Below are 19,426 nucleotides of genomic sequence, written 5' to 3'. Positions count from 1 at the left end.
CTATAGAATATTTTGTCAAAATTTTATTTCTATACAAAATTTTGTCAAATTTTATTTCTATAGAAAAGTTTGTTAAAATTTTATTTCTATAGAAAATTTTGTCAAGATTTTATTTTTATAGAATATTTTCTCACAATTTTATTTTTATAGAAAATTTTGTCAAAATTGTATTTCTATAAAAAAAATTGTCAAAATTTTATTCCTATAAAATTTTTTGTCAAAAGTTTATGTCTATAGAAAATTTTGTGAATATGTTATTGCTATAGAAAATTTTGTCAAAATTTTATTTCTATAGAAAATTTTGTTAATATGTTATTGCTATAGAAAATTTTCTCAAGATTTTATTTCTATAGAACATTTTGTCAAATTTTTATTTCTATAAAAAAAAATTGTCAAAATTTTTTTTCTATACAAAATTTTGTCAAAATTTTATTTCTATTGAAAATTTTGTAAAAAATTTTATTTCTATAGAAAATTTTGTCAAAATTTTATTTCTATAAAAAAATTTTGTCAAAATTTTATTGCTATAACAATTTTTTGTCAAAATTTTATTTCAATAAAAAAATTTGTTAAAATGTTATTGCTATAGAGAATTTGGTTAAAATTTTATTGCTATAGAAAAATTTTATTTTTATAGAAAATTTTCTCAAAATTTTATTTTTATTGAATATTTTCTCAAAATTTTATTTTTATAGAATATTTTCTCAAAATTTTATTTCTATAGAAAATTTAAAGTACCTCTTATTTGGATATCAATGTAGTATTAGATAATTTTATTTCCAAATCAGGTTACTTCAACTAATTATATAGTTGAACAAAATTTAAAAAAAATATATTTTTAAACCTTCCTCGTCAATTCTCTAAATCAATCTGAATGCTACTAACTGGTCTGTACCATTTTAAAATAAAAAATATATCTCCGATGCAGGCAAGCATTATTATATTAATTAGGTTTTTAAACAAATCATTTGTTTCGACTGTCTTTGGGAGGAGAGAACAACGTGTGGCTGAATATACCTGAGCTTGTCAGACTGGTGATATGCGTGCGTAAAATGTATTCTCGTTGTAGTCAAGCGGCCAAGATAGCCAGTCTCGGACAGCCAGCAATTGGTATGCATCAGGTAGAAAAGAATTGTTCATTGAAAAATAAATAAACAAACTTAAAACAAATAAATAAATAAAATATATTTCACATTATTACCAGCAGTCCCCTTTTCTCAGTAAGCTAAAGCAGAGTCGTCTTCTCCTCATTTTTCATAGAACTATTTAAACAAGAGCATTTTAGATGAGAATTTGCATTATGGGGGGAGAGAGTGAGAGAGAGAGGGAAAAACACAAAAAATAAACAAAATAAAAGCAATGAAAAATACTCTACTCCATGACGCAATGATTGTCTAGTTGCTTTATAAAATGCACCATCGAAGAAGAGTTATGACCAATCGACATTCATAAATTGGCATTTGATCGTAGATAATGTGCTAAGCTACTTTTATATATTTATGTATATCGAATCGAATGCCAGCTATTAATTCAATATTAAATAATTCTTGATACTGCACATTCAGCACAGTTGAATGACATAAATATGTTCAACGAAAAATTAATTTGAATTGTTAATTGTTCCATGAATTTGAAGAAAAATAAAAACTGCTTTTTAGGTTTTTTTTTTGTGTTTACCATGGGGCATGGTATGCAAATTCCAATCAATTTTGCAATGACTGATACTCATTGATAACGTGTCGATTGAATGCATGCTGAGCGTCTAAACACCCCCTACAGAATGACTTGAATCTAATGGAAAGATTAATCTTAAGGTCATCGTAATCGATTTGCATCTTTACTAGTAATTGTGGTACTTGGAATGTGTCATTTGTCTCAAGATTAGAAGATGAGCTGCTGCACAATAATGACTAATTAAACGTTAAGTTAATTTGCTGTTAATTTCACCTTTTTTGGTCTCCTAAATTTTCGTTTTGATTTCAAAGTTTAAACCCTGAAATATTACTAGGAATCTCATCATTCCAAGGCATGAATCAATAACTAATAATATTAGATGATATTCGAAGTGTTATCGTCTACAAATTAACATCTCACATAAACAATTGTGTGGGCTAATGATATATATGACTCATTAAGTATTTGTTATTAAAAATTCTTTAAAAAAAATATTCTCAAATTCCTATGGGCAAAGTATTGAAACAACAACAAAAGGTTTTCATCTTTTTGGGGAGTAAATTTTTGTGGCCCGTTTGTATTTTGAAAATAAACCCTAATATTTCAAATGAACATAAAACGCGAATCTGATTTTGAAAAATTTAATTTCTATAGAAAACTTTCTCAAAAATTTTAAATTCTATAGAAAATTTCTCACAATCTGATTTTGAAAAATTTTATTTCTATAGAAAACTTTCTCAAAAATTTTAAATTCTATAGAAAATTTCTCACAATTTTAAATTCTATAGAAAATTTTCTCAAAATTTTATTTCTATTGAAAATTTTCTCAAAAATTTTATTTCTATAGAAAATTTTCAGAAAAAATTTATTTCTATACAAAATTTTATGAAAATTTTATTTCTATAGAAAATTTTTGCAAAATTTTCATTCTTAAATTTTGTTTTGTAGGGACTCATTTTCATGGGGCTTGGTGGCGATCAGATTACTCACAATTTTTTATTATGAAAATTTGATAAAATCTACATTGATTTTTATTTTTTCTTATATATCCAAGCATAACGTTTAATATGGCATATATCACAATTTATGATCACATCATGTTTTTGCTGCTGCTGCTGTTATCCATATTTCATATTTTGTTGGCTAAATCGAAAAAAAATAAACGACAAAATCTCAAATATTCTATTGGCATAAATTTGACAATTTATTGACAGCAATAGGCTAATTTTAAAAATTTTTAAGTGCTCATTTTTAATAAACCCCAAATGTTCATGCCCAGTAGTGGCGAGCACACAGTAAACCAAAGCCATAACGATAAAAAGCTAGAAAAGCCATGACGGGGGGAGGGTGGATCTGTTGACAAGTTTTTGAGCAAAAAAAAACCCTTTTGATGCCTTTGAGGAAAATTGAAAAAAAAAAGAAATGATTTTTGTAAATGCTAATGCTGATGGATGCCAGCAATTGCATTCATTTCTTTTTTTTTGACAAATATTTTTGCTTTACAAAAAAATCTAATATTGATTTTTTTGATGAGTGTTAAATGTATGAATGTATTTTTCGAAGAAAGAACAAAATTTTACAAGGCGATATTTGTAGTTTGTTGTGCCAACAATCAAATGAAATCTGATTTGACGCGACTCAATACTCAAATGCGTCATTGCGAATAAATGAACGAGCGAGCGAGCAAATCGATGGAAGGATAGATGAATGGACAGACGGACGTATGTATTGACTGACACCGTAACGAAAAAACCAAAACTATAAATCCAGCCCACATCGTCGCCGTTCGTATTGCTTCAAGAAGATTCAAGCTGCCATGTATGGCCTTGCCATATGCCAAAAAAGGGATTTGAACACAAAATATACGATACTTAAAGCCCATACAAATAAGACCACAAATAGAAAACAAACTTTGAAATACAATGTTTTTCTTGTTTCAAATACACTGAAAATAATGAGTTTACAAAAAGGTTTACTTTAATAAAAATTAATTATTAAAAATGTTGACAAAATTTTCTATAGAAATAAAATGTTGACAAAATTTTTTATAGAAATAAGATTCTGACAAAATTTCCTATAGAACTAAAATTTTGAGAAAATTTTCTATGAAAATAAAATTTTGAGAAATTTTTCTAAAGAAATTAAATTTTGACAAAACTTTTTATAGAATTTAAAATTTTGAGACAATTTTCTATAGAATTTAAATTTTTGAGAAAATTTTCTATGGAAATAAAATTTTGACATAATTTTCTATAGAAATAAAATTTTGACAAAATTTGCTATAGAAATAAAATTTTGAGAAAATTTTCTATAGAATTTAACATTTTGAGAAAAATTTCCATTGAATTTAAAATGTTCAGAAAATTTTCTATAGAAAAAAAAATTTGACAAAATTTTCTATAGAATTTAAAATGTTGACAAAATTTTCTATAGAAATAAAAGTTTGACAAAATTTTCGGTAGAAATAATATTTTGAGAAAAATTTCTATAGAAATAAAATTTTGACAAATTTTTCTATAGAATTTAATAAAATTTTGAGAAAATTTTCTATAAAAATAAAATTTTGACAAAATTTTCTGTAGAATTCAAAGTTTTTAGAAAATTTTCTAAAGAGTTAAAATTTTTGAGAACATTTTCTATAGAATCTAAAATTTTGACAAAATTTTCTGTAGAATTTAAAAATTTGAGAAAATGTTCAATAGGATTTACAATGTTGAGAAAATTTTCTATTGAAGTAAAATTATAACTAAATTTTCTATAAAAATAAAATTTTGACAAAATTTTCTATGGAAATAAAATTTTGACAAAATTTTCTAAAGAAATAAAATTTTGGGAAAATTTTCTATAGAAATAAAATTTTGACAACATTTTTTATAGAAATAAAATTTTGACAAAATTCTCTATAGAAATAAAGTTTTGAGAAAATTTTCTGTAGAATTTAAAATTTTAGAAAATTTTCTAAAGAAATAACATTTCGACAAAATTTCCTATAGAAATAACATTTTGACAAAATTTCCTATGGAAATAAAATTTTGACAAAATTTTCTATACAGATTAAATTTTGACAAACTTTTTATAGAATTTAAAATTTTGACAAAATTATATATAGAATTGAAATTTTTGACAAAATTTTCTGTGGAATTTAAAATATTTAGAAAATTTTCTATAGAATTTAAAATTTTGAGATAATTTTCTATAGAATTCAAAATTTTGAGAAAATTTGCTATAGAATTTAAAATTTTGAGAAAATTTTCTATAGAGTTTAAAATTTTGAGAAAAATTTCTATAGAAATAAAATTTTAACAACATTTTTTATAGAATTTAAAATGTATACAAAATTTTGTATAGAAATACAATTTTGACGAAATTTTCTATAGAAATACATTTTTGACGAAATTTTCTATAGAAATAAAATTTTGAGAAAATTTCCTATAGAGTTTGAAATTGTGACAAAATTTTCCATAGAAATAAAATTATTACTAAATTTGCTATAGAATAAAATTTTGACAACATTTTCTATGTAATATAAAATTCTGAGAAAATATTCTATAGAATTTAAAATTTTGAGAAAATTTTCTATAGAGTTTAAAATTTTTAGAAAATTTTCTATAGAATTTAAAATGTTGAGAAAATTTTCTATAGAAATAAAATTTTGACTAGATACTCTATAGAAATAAAATTTTGTTAAAATTTTCTATAGAATTTAAAATTTTGAGATTATTTTTCATAGAAATAAATTTTCTATAGAAATAAAATTTTGACAACATTTTCTATGGAAGTAAAATTTTGCGAAAATGTCCTATAGAAATAAAATTTTGTCAAAATTTTCTATAGAAATAAAATTTTGTCAACATTTTCTATAGAAATAAAAATTTTTACAAAATTTTCTATAGAAATAAAATTTTGAGAAAATTTTCTATAGAAATAAAATTTTGACAACATTTTCTATGGAAATAAAATTTTGACAACATTTTCTATGGAAATAAAATTTTGACAAAATTTTCTATATAAATAAAATTTTTACAAAATTTTCTATAGAAATAAAATTTTGACAAAATTCTCTATAGAAATAAAATTTTGAGAAAATTTTCTATAGAAATAAAATTTTGAGAAAATGAGAAAAAAAATTGAGAAAATTTTCTATAGAATTTAAAATTTTTAGAAAATTTTCTATAGAATTTAAAATAGAAATAAAATTTTGACAAAATTCTCTATAGAAATAAAATTTTGACAAAATGTTCTATAGAAATAAAATTTTGAGATTATTTTTCATAGAAATAAATTTTCTATAGAAATAAAATTTTGACAACATTTTCTATGGAAATAAAATGTTGACAAAATTTTCTATAGAAATAAAATTTTGACAAAATTTTCTATAGAAATAAAATTTTTACAAAATTTTCTATAGAAATAAAATTTTGAAAAAATTCTCTATAGAAATAAAATTTTGAGAAAATTTTCTATAGAAATAAAATTTTGAGAAAATGAGAAAAAAAATTTTGAGAAAATTTTCTATTGAATTTAAAATTTTGAGAAAATTCTCTATAAAAATAAAATTTGGAGAAAATTCTCTATAGAAATAAAATTTTTAGAAAATTTTCTATAAATTTAAAATGTTGAGAAAATTTTCTATAGAAATAAAATTTTGACAAAATTCTCTATAGAAATAAAATTTTGTTAAAATTTTCTATAGAATCTATAATTTTGACAAAATTTCCTACAGAAAATTTGTTTGGGGAAAACAATAAAATTTTCGCTTTTTTATGCAGATTGTTTGCCAAAAATTAACGAAGAGAATACTTTCGTTGTAGAAATAATCATTAGGTTATCCCATTACCTTCACATAATCAAATTGATTTTACCAACACCTATAAACCGACAAAATCCTCCGCAAAAATACACAAAACAAAAACAACAAAACAATCGATGTTGCATTGGTTAATTTGTGTTGGCTAAAAACACAAAAGAAAAAACAATCGCAGCAACAAAGAAATCATATCCAAAAACACAGTAACAAATTAAAAATAAACTATGACCATGATTGTATCAAAGAAACGACAACCATAATTTTAAGCTCCACTTATGTTATTCATCTATTCTCCATATTTACCACCTAAATGGCGAGTAGCGTGTCTATGTTTTTGTCTCACTCTCATAAGGTAAACAACACAATTATAACACCCACCACCATTAAAGCTTAAAACGACAAATAAACGCTAACGCATACAAGGCTCATGCATATACTCTCATTCATTAAAATCCAAACAGAGAGATAACAACCTGCAAATGTTCAATGAAAAAAAAAAAAAGATCGAGAGACCCTTAAAAGGAGCCAACAGGTTTCGAGAAAGCCATATGCGCTATATTTCAAAGAAATTCAATTTAATTAATGCCTTTAAAATTACTTTTAATTATAATTTATGTGTTGGATGTTGTTTTCTTTATTAGAAATGAGTGTTGGTTTCTTTTGATTTTGTGTTTTTTTAATAATGCCAACGTTATATTTTCTAATAAATATTATTAATTTGCATATAATTGTAATGAAAAGTAATCAAATGAAAAAGAAAACTCCATATATGTCAAAAAACATGAAAAGAAGTGGGTGATAGATTAGGTGTTTGAGAGGAGCTTAAGACAACTTAAGCTGTAGTTCTCCTGAAACATGTTTAAGGTGATCACATTCCCTGGCGCTAGACGCCAACTGATGTTATAAGATCGTCATGTGACTTACCGTGAGATTGAGACAACCTTAGGCATTAGTGGGACCACTCAAAAAAATTTGTTTATGTGGAATCCGAAACAATTTGTCAATCGGTAAAAAAAAATAGCTCGTGTTAATTGATCGAAAGAAATGTTCCAAAAAATACGACTTTTAGGTAATGAAATTGTGTTTTTTTCCTTTCTTTTTTTAATATCCTTTATTTATTATATGGATTTTTATTGGTGATGAACTTCTCCCTTGTCAATGAGATCTGTTTGCTCAATATACAAAAGAGACTTTTCCAGCATTTTCTCTTCAGTATATTGTGGTAGTATTTAGGACATTTTCGTACCATTATGAATCATAGATGGTGAACGTCTCTTAGGGCACCACGGGTGGTGAACTTCCCTCTTGTCACTGAGAGCTATTTGCTTAATCACCATATGTTATTATTCTAGCGTTTTCTCTTCAGTATATTCTGTTACAATTTCGCACCATTATGGTATAACATGTGGTGAACTTCTCTCTCATCAATGATAGTTTTTCTAGTGTGTTCTCTTCATTATATTCTGTTAGAATTTAAGACATTTACGTACCATTATGGTACGTCAGTTGGTGAAATTCTCTCTCATCAAGGGAAATCAAAAGTCGATCATTGCATGGTCTTAATTAAATATTAAAAAAAAAAAACTATAAAATTCTTCAAAAAACGTAGGAAGCATTTAATTAAAAAAATAGACACTAGGAAACATTTTTCCTAAGCCACACGATGATTTGGTATCGCCACAGAGTCGTCAATACCCATAACTTCCTTCGCATGTTTGCTTTGACACACTTTATGTCACAGTGGTCACGATTGCCACAGAATAATATAGCCATAAATGGTGTAACAATTGATCCAGCTCATGGCGACACGTTTGGTGTCACCATCGTTAAAAGATCATGGAGCAATTGCTCACACTAAAATAACTCATGAGCATGAGATCTATTGTAACTGATTCACAGAGTCTTCAACAACAACAACATCGACAGTTCAGTGGACAAAGTGGCGCTTAACTTGTCTTCATTGTTAGCATCAGATTTTACAGCAGTAGTTGGTATTAACATATGACGAATGATGGTAATGGTTGATGTGGGTTTTGGGATAGATAGTGAATTTAGTGAAAAAGCCAAAGCCTCTCCGACACAAAAAGCCATCATTTGATCAGTGAGCCGCCACCTTAATCCTCTTGACCTCCTAAGATAACTTCTTGTCAATTTGTTTGCTTGCTACTCGTTTATTATGGTATTATCGCCATTTGAGATTTTGTTCGATTTATTTATTTTAATGGTTTGTTTGTTGTTGCTGTCGTTTTATGTGAGCAATAATTGTTATAGACGTCATAAAAATCGATATCCATACTTGGTTATATTTGTTGCAAAAATTATGACACATTGTTTGGTTGTTGGGGTTTTTTTCTAATTCTCAAACGATCAGTGAAGTCTATACGGTCATAGACCTTGAATATGTTAGCTGGATAAATATTTGCAAGACTTTGAATAGGTCATGTATGTTTAGGGATATACACGATTAAATAAACTACAATAAATAAAAACTAAAAAAAGAAAAACAAAGAAAACAAAAAAATTAATATAAATTTAATTTAATTTAAATTTAAAAATTAATTTTTTTTTATTTTAAAATTAAATTAAATTAAATTAAATTAAATTAAATTAAATTAAATTAAATTAAATTAAATTAAATTAAATTAAATTAAATTAAATTAAATTAAATTAAATTAAATTAAATTAAATTAAATTAAATTAAATTAAATTAAATTAAATTAAATTAAATTAAATTAAATTAAATTAAATTAAATTAAATTAAATTAAATTAAATTAAATTAAATTAAATTAAATTAAATTAAATTAAATTAAATTAAATTAAATTAAATTAAATTAAATTAAATTAAATTAAATTAAATTAAATTAAATTAAATTAAATTAAATTAAATTAAATTAAATTAAATTAAATTAAATTAAATTAAATTAAATTAAATTAAATTAAATTAAATTAAATTAAATTAAATTAAATTAAATTAAATTAAATTAAATTAAATTAAATTAAATTAAATTAAATTAAATTAAATTAAATTAAATTAAATTAAATTAAATTAAATTAAATTAAATTAAATTAAATTAAATTAAATTAAATTAAATTAAATTAAATTAAATTAAATTAAATTAAATTAAATTAAATTAAATTAAATTAAATTAAATTAAATTAAATTAAATTAAATTAAATTAAATTAAATTAAATTAAATTAAATTAAATTAAATTAAATTAAATTAAATTAAATTAAATTAAATTAAATTAAATTAAATTAAATTAAATTAAATTAAATTAAATTAAATTAAATTAAATTAAATTAAATTAAATTAAATTAAATTAAATTAAATTAAATTAAATTAAATTAAATTAAATTAAATTAAATTAAATTAAATTAAATTAAATTAAATTAAATTAAATTAAATTAAATTAAATTAAATTAAATTAAATTAAATTAAATTAAATTAAATTAAATTAAATTAAATTAAATTAAATTAAATTAAATTAAATTAAATTAAATTAAATTAAATTAAATTAAATTAAATTAAATTAAATTAAATTAAATTAAATTAAATTAAATTAAATTAAATTAAATTAAATTAAATTAAATTAAATTAAATTAAATTAAATTAAATTAAATTAAATTAAATTAAATTAAATTAAATTAAATTAAATTAAATTAAATTAAATTAAATTAAATTAAATTAAATTAAATTAAATTAAATTAAATTAAATTAAATTAAATTAAATTAAATTAAATTAAATTAAATTAAATTAAATTAAATTAAATTAAATTAAATTAAATTAAATTAAATTAAATTAAATTAAATTAAATTAAATTAAATTAAATTAAATTAAATTAAATTAAATTAAATTAAATTAAATTAAATTAAATTAAATTAAATTAAATTAAATTAAATTAAATTAAATTAAATTAAATTAAATTAAATTAAATTAAATTAAATTAAATTAAATTAAATTAAATTAAATTAAATTAAATTAAATTAAATTAAATTAAATTAAATTAAATTAAATTAAATTAAATTAAATTAAAGTGAATTAAATTAAATTAAATTTAAACTTAAACTTAAAATTTAATTTAAAAAAATGCAGACAAGCCTTAGAGGGCTTCGCGGGACTAACAAATTATTGTGTTATATATTATTTTATCTGAAATAAAGAAAGACTGAATCAAAAAAAAGTTTATTCTTACTATTTTTGAGAAAAATTGTAAAATTTTCTTTAGCATTCAACATCGTTGTTGTACGATCATTGAAAATTATACCCTCGTTTAATTCATAATTTTTATAACCAACTTGAAATAATGACAATTTTTAATTGGTCTGGGGAAAATTTCTTAAATTTTTTCTAAAACTATACTAAAATCAAATATTATTTTCTCATTAACTTTAATTTGATCAACAGTCTCATTTCTGGGTAAAATGAAATAACAAAATTCTCTATAAAATATCATTAAAATCCTATTAATTTATTTTTATGGTTTTGATCGTAGTTCCTTATTATCGACAAATTGGCTAAATAATATATGCTCTTTCATATGGTATAGCATCTGCTCCGTGAAAAAAATACAAACCAATTGGTCTCTACTATACGGTTCCCTCAAACTACAAGTGGTTGATTGGAATCTATTGAAGAAAACAAAAAAAAAAAACTCATGCTTCAAAAAACAATTACCGCAACAATAAACATGATTTTTGTGTTAAAGAACCAAACCAAATGACACCCACGCCGGCGATGCAATCTCTAGTAATGGTGTTTGGTGGAGAGCTGTTTGCCAATAATAATTCACTAAAGTAACAAAAAACCAGAGGCCAGCGAATACAATGGAAAACTTTAAGAGCTTTTTTTATGAATGGATTACATTCATTAGACATGAGAAGACAATGGCAAAAAGTCATAAGAAGGTGTAAAAGGGTGAGGGAGGGGGGACTTAAAGCTACAATGAAATCAACCATATGTCGGTTGAGACACTTAATTTTAACTTAAAAAAAAAAAAACATTTGTGCTATCACTTGTGATCGTATAAAATCAATATAGTGGCCAATTTTATGAGAACAAATGCCAATATTTTCATTCATATGGTAGATTTTGATCTCTAGGTGATCTAATACCAATTATATATAATATCGCGTATGAGAGAACAAAACACCTATACCCTCTCTCTTGTCTGCTTAATTGTATGCATGATTTGTGGGTCCTTAGTGTTCGAACATAAATCTAGGAAATTATGTTCTAAAATTTATGACAAACAAGGTGTTAAAATGAGAACAAGTCATAGATTAAAAAACAAACAAAAAAAAAAACGATCACATGGAACAAGAATATAGATCATTAAATATGAGAGCAAGCAGTATACTATTGTAATACATCAAAGAAATGATGTCAGTTGATTTCGATGACTTCAACACAGATTAATAAACAATTTTCTATGCTGTTTCGGATGAAGGCTCAGGGTTATGAAATTCTGAAGGACAGTATGAATAAGCATATGAAATAATAAGATAAAATAAACTAGAATGGAAATAAAAATGAGATTTAAAAATAATTAGAAATGTAGCAGAGCTAAATAAATCCGTTATCGTTGAGAGCATTAATATGAATCTGTCCTGTTAAGATTCTCATTAAATGTTATTACGTATTTATGTTAGTTCCCATGCTAACATAAGCAAAGATGATATATCTGGACAATGTTGATGCGATGGTCCTTAACATTTATTAATAATTCAAGGTCGCCAAATTTGTAATAGAGTAATGCCACTGAGTTAACATTAATTTTTGGTAGTAACTTTGTTGATCATCACAGGGATTATTTTACCTCATTCTCAACATTCTTATCTAGACTCAAAGTTATATTGTCTACAATCTACTCTAGTCAAGAGGAATTCACATGTTTACAATATATCTCGCTTAGTCTATTAACCCAACTCCACATCTCTTACTCTCAATTATTGCGATTCAATTTTCAACACCCCTCTTTAATTTGTTCATTATTTAAATGTTACTATCAGCGTTCTCATTATTACAAACACAATGATACATTTGTGCTTCTCAATTATACTCTCACAATGGAAGATTTTCTAGAATAACATAGTCTCACTACAATATCATTGGGTAACATGGCAATTGTACTCACCCTTACATTTGCTCCAGCTCCACAGCTCTTACTCTCATTCTTGGATAGCATTTGGAACATCCACTCTCCAATTTCTTCATTATGCAAATGTTACTATCAGTGTGTCATTATCACAAACACATGATAACTTTTATAGAATAACATAGTCCCACTACAATAAAAGTTCTCTTTGATTTATTATTGGATAACATGGCTATTGTACTCATCATAACTTTAGGTCTGTTTACGTTCTTTTTCAGTAAAAACTTATAAGAGAGTAAAAATGGATTTTACTCGTTTTTGCTAAAATTAGTAGAAATGTACATACAAATGATCCTGTCCAATTTATGGCTTTTAAAACAATTGAAAAATATGCATATGTGTGACTACACTTCTTAATTGACACTGTAAAATATATTGCACGAATGATTTGTTTATGACTAAAAAACAGCTGAACTAATTCTTGCAAATTTTTACTGTGAAAAAAAAATCTCCAGAAAAAATTGGAAGTTTCCTATATGCCAAGTGTCAAATTTGATCTCTCGTTGGTTCCCTTTTTTTTGCTTTACATGTTAATAGATTCTATTAAAAATTGTATTAATTGAAATATTCAATTGTTTATTTTATTATTATTTATTTATTTATTTATTTATAATTATTTTACTTTTGGGTGAAATAAATGTCTTGCAATTTTATATGAATTAGAACATTCTTATATAGAAGCAATTAATTCCGAAAACAATTTTCATTTTTTTTTTTTGAATTGACAATACTTTTTTTATTTAATTAAAATGTCAATTTTCAATCAATTCGTAAATGAGTTTTTTTTTTTTTTAAATTCGATTAAAAATCGTGTTATCAAAATTTTAATTGCAAATATTTTTGATAAGGATATTTTTTTCTATATTGTGATAAATTTGACTTAAATTAAATCTTTAATTTTCTGCAAAAAGAAAGGCGCAAACTACACTCAAAAAAGAGTGAACTCTCTATTTCACTAAAGCCAATTTGACTTTATTTTAGTTCAGTGAGTTATAATGTTTGTAGAAAGTTACCTTTATTTACTTTAATAATTTTTTGCGTACGTTAGTTAAATTAACTAAAACCGATGAAAAAAATATATACAAATGAAGCATAAATATTAACTAAATTCGTGGCTTCCACAAAATAGTTTAGTATTTCTTTAAATTTACAAATTTTACTACAAATGCGTTCATCATGAACTTCATATGTCACTAAAGACATTCTTGCAATTTTGAACTCCGTTTTTTTCCTTCAAACTACAAATTTTTCTTTAACATGTAAAAAAACTTAATTATGTCTAATAAATTTTCTTGAATTTGTCGAAAAATATTTACTTATTTCAATTACATCGGCGTGATGCCAGCGTTTGTAATACTGTTTAGTTAAAATTTTCTAAAAATATTCAAAATTTTCTAAAATTAAATTAAAGTTTTCTTCTTGGTGGGTTCACTGGTTTTTTTTTTCAGTGTACTTTTATTTCATTTCAGAAGATAAACTTCATGAAAATATATTTACAAAGCCATTAGAAGATCTGATATCTGCTATGTATTGTGAAGACTGCTACTGACATTCTGTCAGCAAAATGTTCCTGTGTACAGAGCTCTCATTTCTTAACATTATTTGAGGGAATTTTTATCATAAGCGATGTACTAATAACATATCAATAGCCAAAGTCAATAATGAGCATTATAGTCGTATAAACCAATACAAATGTAGAATCACAACAAACGATTATTTCAGTGAGAACATACCACCCAAATAAAATGAGATATCTCTCAACGTGAGAATAAGATTGAGACGCATTAAGTTGTTATTATGTTAGAGAGATAACCTATTGAGTATCGAGAACAATGATAGTACCATTAAAGATATATCATCTTAGCTTATGTTAGCGCTAGAAGTAACATAAAGCTGTAAAACAAGATCATGATGAGATGTACAACAGTAATGATGTTAAGATAGCACTGCTAAAGAAATTAAATTTAATTTAATTTAAAAAAAAAAAAAATTTTGACTGGAGAGTTTTATGTTTTAGTTCAAATCACAAAGTTTCCTTCACTTTAGTAATTTTTTAAAAAAAGGAGTTATACACAAATCATGCAATTTTACTAAATTTAATATAAATTAGATACGAATTTCCTAATAATATTCCAATTTTACCACAGATATCTCCATCATAAACTTCGTATGGCGCCAAAGATATTTTTGGTATTTATTTTCTTGAAAATGCGATTTTTTTTAAACCAAAATCATTGTGTCTAATAAACTTCCTTGAAATATTTTAACTTATTTGTTATCATATTGGCGTTTGTAATATAGGTTAGATAAAATTTTATAAAATTAAGATAGATCAACATTATATTCCAATTTTGATATTTACGACTTTTTCTCCCTTCATGGTACGAAATATAATTTAGTTGCACCGGTCATTTCTACAATACAAGTTTTTTACTATAGTTTATTATTATTACTATTTATTTATTTTTTGCAAATTTTTACAAAAGATTCTATTTATATAAATATTTTATAAAAAGTTGCAAAACCTTTCAATAAAAATGAAAAAAAAAAAAAATGAAAACAATATTTTAATTAATGATCCTCAAGTTGTTCTGTTGACCTGCTTCTGAGCGCTCACACAGCAAACTGGAAAACTTGGCTCCTAGAGAATTACCTCACCAGCTGGCGGCAAGTCATACAACTTCTTGCCAATGTCATTTAAAGAGGTTTGGTATAAATTCTCAGCAGTAAGCACTTGAAAATAACAAATTCATTTATTGTCATATCAGCAAAAAAAAAAAAAAAACAGACAACGACCTGTTTACTTACTTATTTCATTTTCAATATTTACATTTGTCATTCGATTCTATGAACGATTTATAGGACTAGCAGGTAATCAATGTCTAAAACTAACCACCCTCTATGGGATATTCTCGTTGTTTCTTTAACTTGGTATTCGTTCGAATCGTATTTTCTTTTAATTGCAAAAATAAATTCTCGATTCGCAAAAGAAGAAGAAGAAGAAGGGAATAACAAAGATATAGAACTGCGTTCTCATATCAATTTCCTGTTTCTATTGACAAATTGCCCATTTAGTTGGCCAGCTACGTCAAGTGGCACTCGTTTACTGGCCATTTTTAAATCTGGCTGAAATAGATCTTTTTATGCAAAAAAAGGCGCCACAGTGTGTGCCATAAATTCTTGAAATCTTGTCAAATGAACTCTGTCACACCACGAGTATTTTGATGGGGTTGTAATGCTGGGTTTGATTTTGTAGACGTTTTTCTTAAGATTTTAACACGTGCAAATTATAATCATGTGATTTTTTATGAGTAAATAATATTGGATTGTGTGCAACAGGATCTATTTAATACTTCTTAGGGTTATAAAAACTATCGAATTGGACAATTATCGATAGTGTTGGCCACTATAACCAATTTTTTTCTTCAGTGTATATGACCTACCACCCGCTATACTCGTATCTATGCCAGTTAATATTAATATTAATTAAAATTCAAATTTATGCCATTTTATTTGCTCACCTATTAGACCATATACGAAGACTAAAATGAAATTTATAACAAAACAAAAAAGCTAATAAGTTTTTTTTCGTATCGCTTTTAATTGATGGAGATCACTCAATTATTCATAATGGTCTGTTTGCTGGTGATTCATTTCTCAACTAAGCTCCTTACATATAATGACGACTCCTCGAAAAGATGTGACCATAAATGGTTATTGCAAGGTAGTACAACTGTCGCCCGATAATGCCAATGTTGTTGCTGCTAATGATCATCGTTATTGTGAATTTCAGTTCCATTTAAAGGCATACGGTTCGAACCAACCATGTTACCTATAATTGAAACATTAATCATAAAATAACTGCAAATTGCTGTTATTGACAAAGTTTTATGAAATATATAGAGATTGATATTGAATTAAATTAAATTTAATTTAATTTAATTTAATTTAATTTAATTTAATTTAATTTAATTTAATTTAATTTAATTTAATTTAATTTAATTTAATTTAATTTAATTTAATTTAATTTAATTTAATTTAATTTAATTTAATTTAATTTAATTTAATTTAATTTAATTTAATTTAATTTAATTTAATTTAATTTAATTTAATTTAATTTAATTTAATTTAATTTAATTTAATTTAATTTAATTTAATTTAATTTAATTTAATTTAATTTAATTTAATTTAATTTAATTTAATTTAATTTAATTTAATTTAATTTAATTTAATTTAATTTAATTTAATTTAATTTAATTTAATTTAATTTAATTTAATTTAATTTAATTTAATTTAATTTAATTTAATTTAATTTAATTTAATTTAATTTAATTTAATTTAATTTAATTTAATTTAATTTAATTTAATTTAATTTAATTTAATTTAATTTAATTTAATTTAATTTAATTTAATTTAATTTAATTTAATTTAATTTAATTTAATTTAATTTAATTTAATTTAATTTAATTTAATTTAATTTAATTTAATTTAATTTAATTTAATTTAATTTAATTTAATTTAATTTAATTTAATTTAATTTAATTTAATTTAATTTAATTTAATTTAATTTAATTTAATTTAATTTAATTTAATTTAATTTAATTTAATTTAATTTAATTTAATTTAATTTAATTTAATTTAATTTAATTTAATTTAATTTAATTTAATTTAATTTAATTTAATTTAATTTAATTTAATTTAATTTAATTTAATTTAATTTAATTTAATTTAATTTAATTTAATTTAATTTAATTTAATTTAATTTAATTTAATTTAATTTAATTTAATTTAATTTAATTTAATTTAATTTAATTTAATTTAATTTAATTTAATTTAATTTAATTTAATTTAATTTAATTTAATTTAATTTAATTTAATTTAATTTAATTTAATTTAATTTAATTTAATTTAATTTAATTTAATTTAATTTAATTTAATTTAATTTAATTTAATTTAATTTAATTTAATTTAATTTAATTTAATTTAATTTAATTTAATTTAATTTAATTTAATTTAATTTAATTTAATTTAATTTAATTTAATTTAATTTAATTTAATTTAATTTAATTTAATTTAATTTAATTTAATTTAATTTAATTTGATTTGATTTGATTTGATTTGATTTAAATTAATTTAATTACAATATGAACTATATTTTTTACGTTCATGGTTCACGAGCAACATGTACTGACATAATGACAAACTATTGAGATTTCATAAAATATGATATGTTTTTAAATAATTAAAATATAGGTTTACAAATTTTTATTATAAACATAAAAAATATATATCGAACTATTTACAAATATTTATTTTTAGGTATTCATGCAATGGCAACGAGATTACAAGGAATTTCAGACTTATGTTTTATTCTGTATACACACACAAAAATTTTGTTTCTGATTCAATCACGAAATTAATTGATCCAATTAATATTTTAATTATTGAAGCGCAATTAAAGAATTAATTGATACTATTAATTTTTGTGATTGATTTTTGTTTCAATTAAAAAATTTTTTGATTCAATTAAATTTTTAATTTAATATTTTTTAAAACTCAATTAAAATTTTAATAGGAAAATTTTTTGTGAAATTTTTCTATGTATATGTTATATAGGAGAGTTTTCTTCATTTGAAAATAAATGTAAACCAAAGATTTAAAATTCCTATATTAAGGTGGATATTAAGTTCGTGTTTAGCCGCTAAAATTGCTATTTTTTCACGATTACTTTTCTTAATTAATCCACTTGAAGGAATACAATCTTTGTGGAAATTTGCTTTGGGCTATTCCTCATCAAGTTATAATAAAATTTGCAACAAAATTTTTATAATTGTATGACTTTTTTTACTGATTTAGTTTTCAATTTAGCGATTTTAGCGGCTAAACTCGAACTTAATACCCACCTTTAGAATGTTTTTTTTTTCTTTAATTAAAAAAATTCAATATTTCAGTTATTTTATAAGTTTTTTCTTTAAATTAAAAAATTATTATTTATGCGACGTTGTTTTTTCGTGACGTTTGGTACAGAAAGTAATTATTCATGTTTCTTTTTTATTTTTTTGTTTTTTTTTTGGTATGGAAAAATCTAGTGGCCTTTAAATCTAGGCTCCATAAAATGAAAATTACGATAGCGATCTCATTTACGGAATTTTAATTTTTCATTTCATATACAAATAAATGTCAGTTTATGTAAACATGTTAAAGCAAAAATGTTGGTTTAATAAAAAAAAAAAACTAAACCAAAAATCCAAAATTGTCAAAATATTTCTCATTTGAACATTTTTTTATATTTAACCAAAAAAAAAAAAAATATTTCTGTTATTTCATAAGTTTTTTCATTAAATTAAAGATTATTATAAGTTTTTTTTTTTTTAATTAAAAATTTCTATCTTTAAAAATTGCCAAATTAAAAAATATGAAGAAAACAATTTTTAAAGCACTTTTTTATTTTAAAGAAATTTGTCCTTTTTTATGATTGGATAATACGCATGCCCTATAATTCTTTCATATTAGGTCAAACTTTTTTTTGTGTGCATGTATACAAAAAAATATATTTTTTGTCTTCATTCACGAAATTATTTGATCCAATTAATTTTTAATTGAAATGTCTTCAATCACAGAAATGGTAGTATCAATTAAAAGGTTAATTGAAAGTCAATTAAAATATTAATTGATGTTATTAATTTTTGGATTAATTTTTTAATTGTTTCTATTGGTTGAATAAATTAAATTTTTCAATTTTAAATTTAAAATTTTAATTGGAAAAATTTTCCTGAATTTTTTTTCT

The 19,426-nt window shown here is 22.3% G+C and overlaps 1 protein-coding gene across 3 annotated transcripts in view; it reads left to right on the top strand.

The window, feature by feature from the left end:
- how (protein held out wings) overlaps positions 1-19,426 on the top strand; it is a 183,648-nt gene that overhangs the window by 94,539 nt on the left and 69,683 nt on the right. The window lies entirely within an intron of this gene.

The sequence above is a fragment of the Haematobia irritans genome, chromosome 1 (assembly GCF_050003625.1).
Source record: "Haematobia irritans isolate KBUSLIRL chromosome 1, ASM5000362v1, whole genome shotgun sequence".
In the NCBI taxonomy this organism is placed as follows: domain Eukaryota; kingdom Metazoa; phylum Arthropoda; class Insecta; order Diptera; family Muscidae; genus Haematobia; species Haematobia irritans.
Note: the sequence above shows the minus strand (reverse complement) of the source record. Positions and strands in the feature narration are given on the sequence as shown.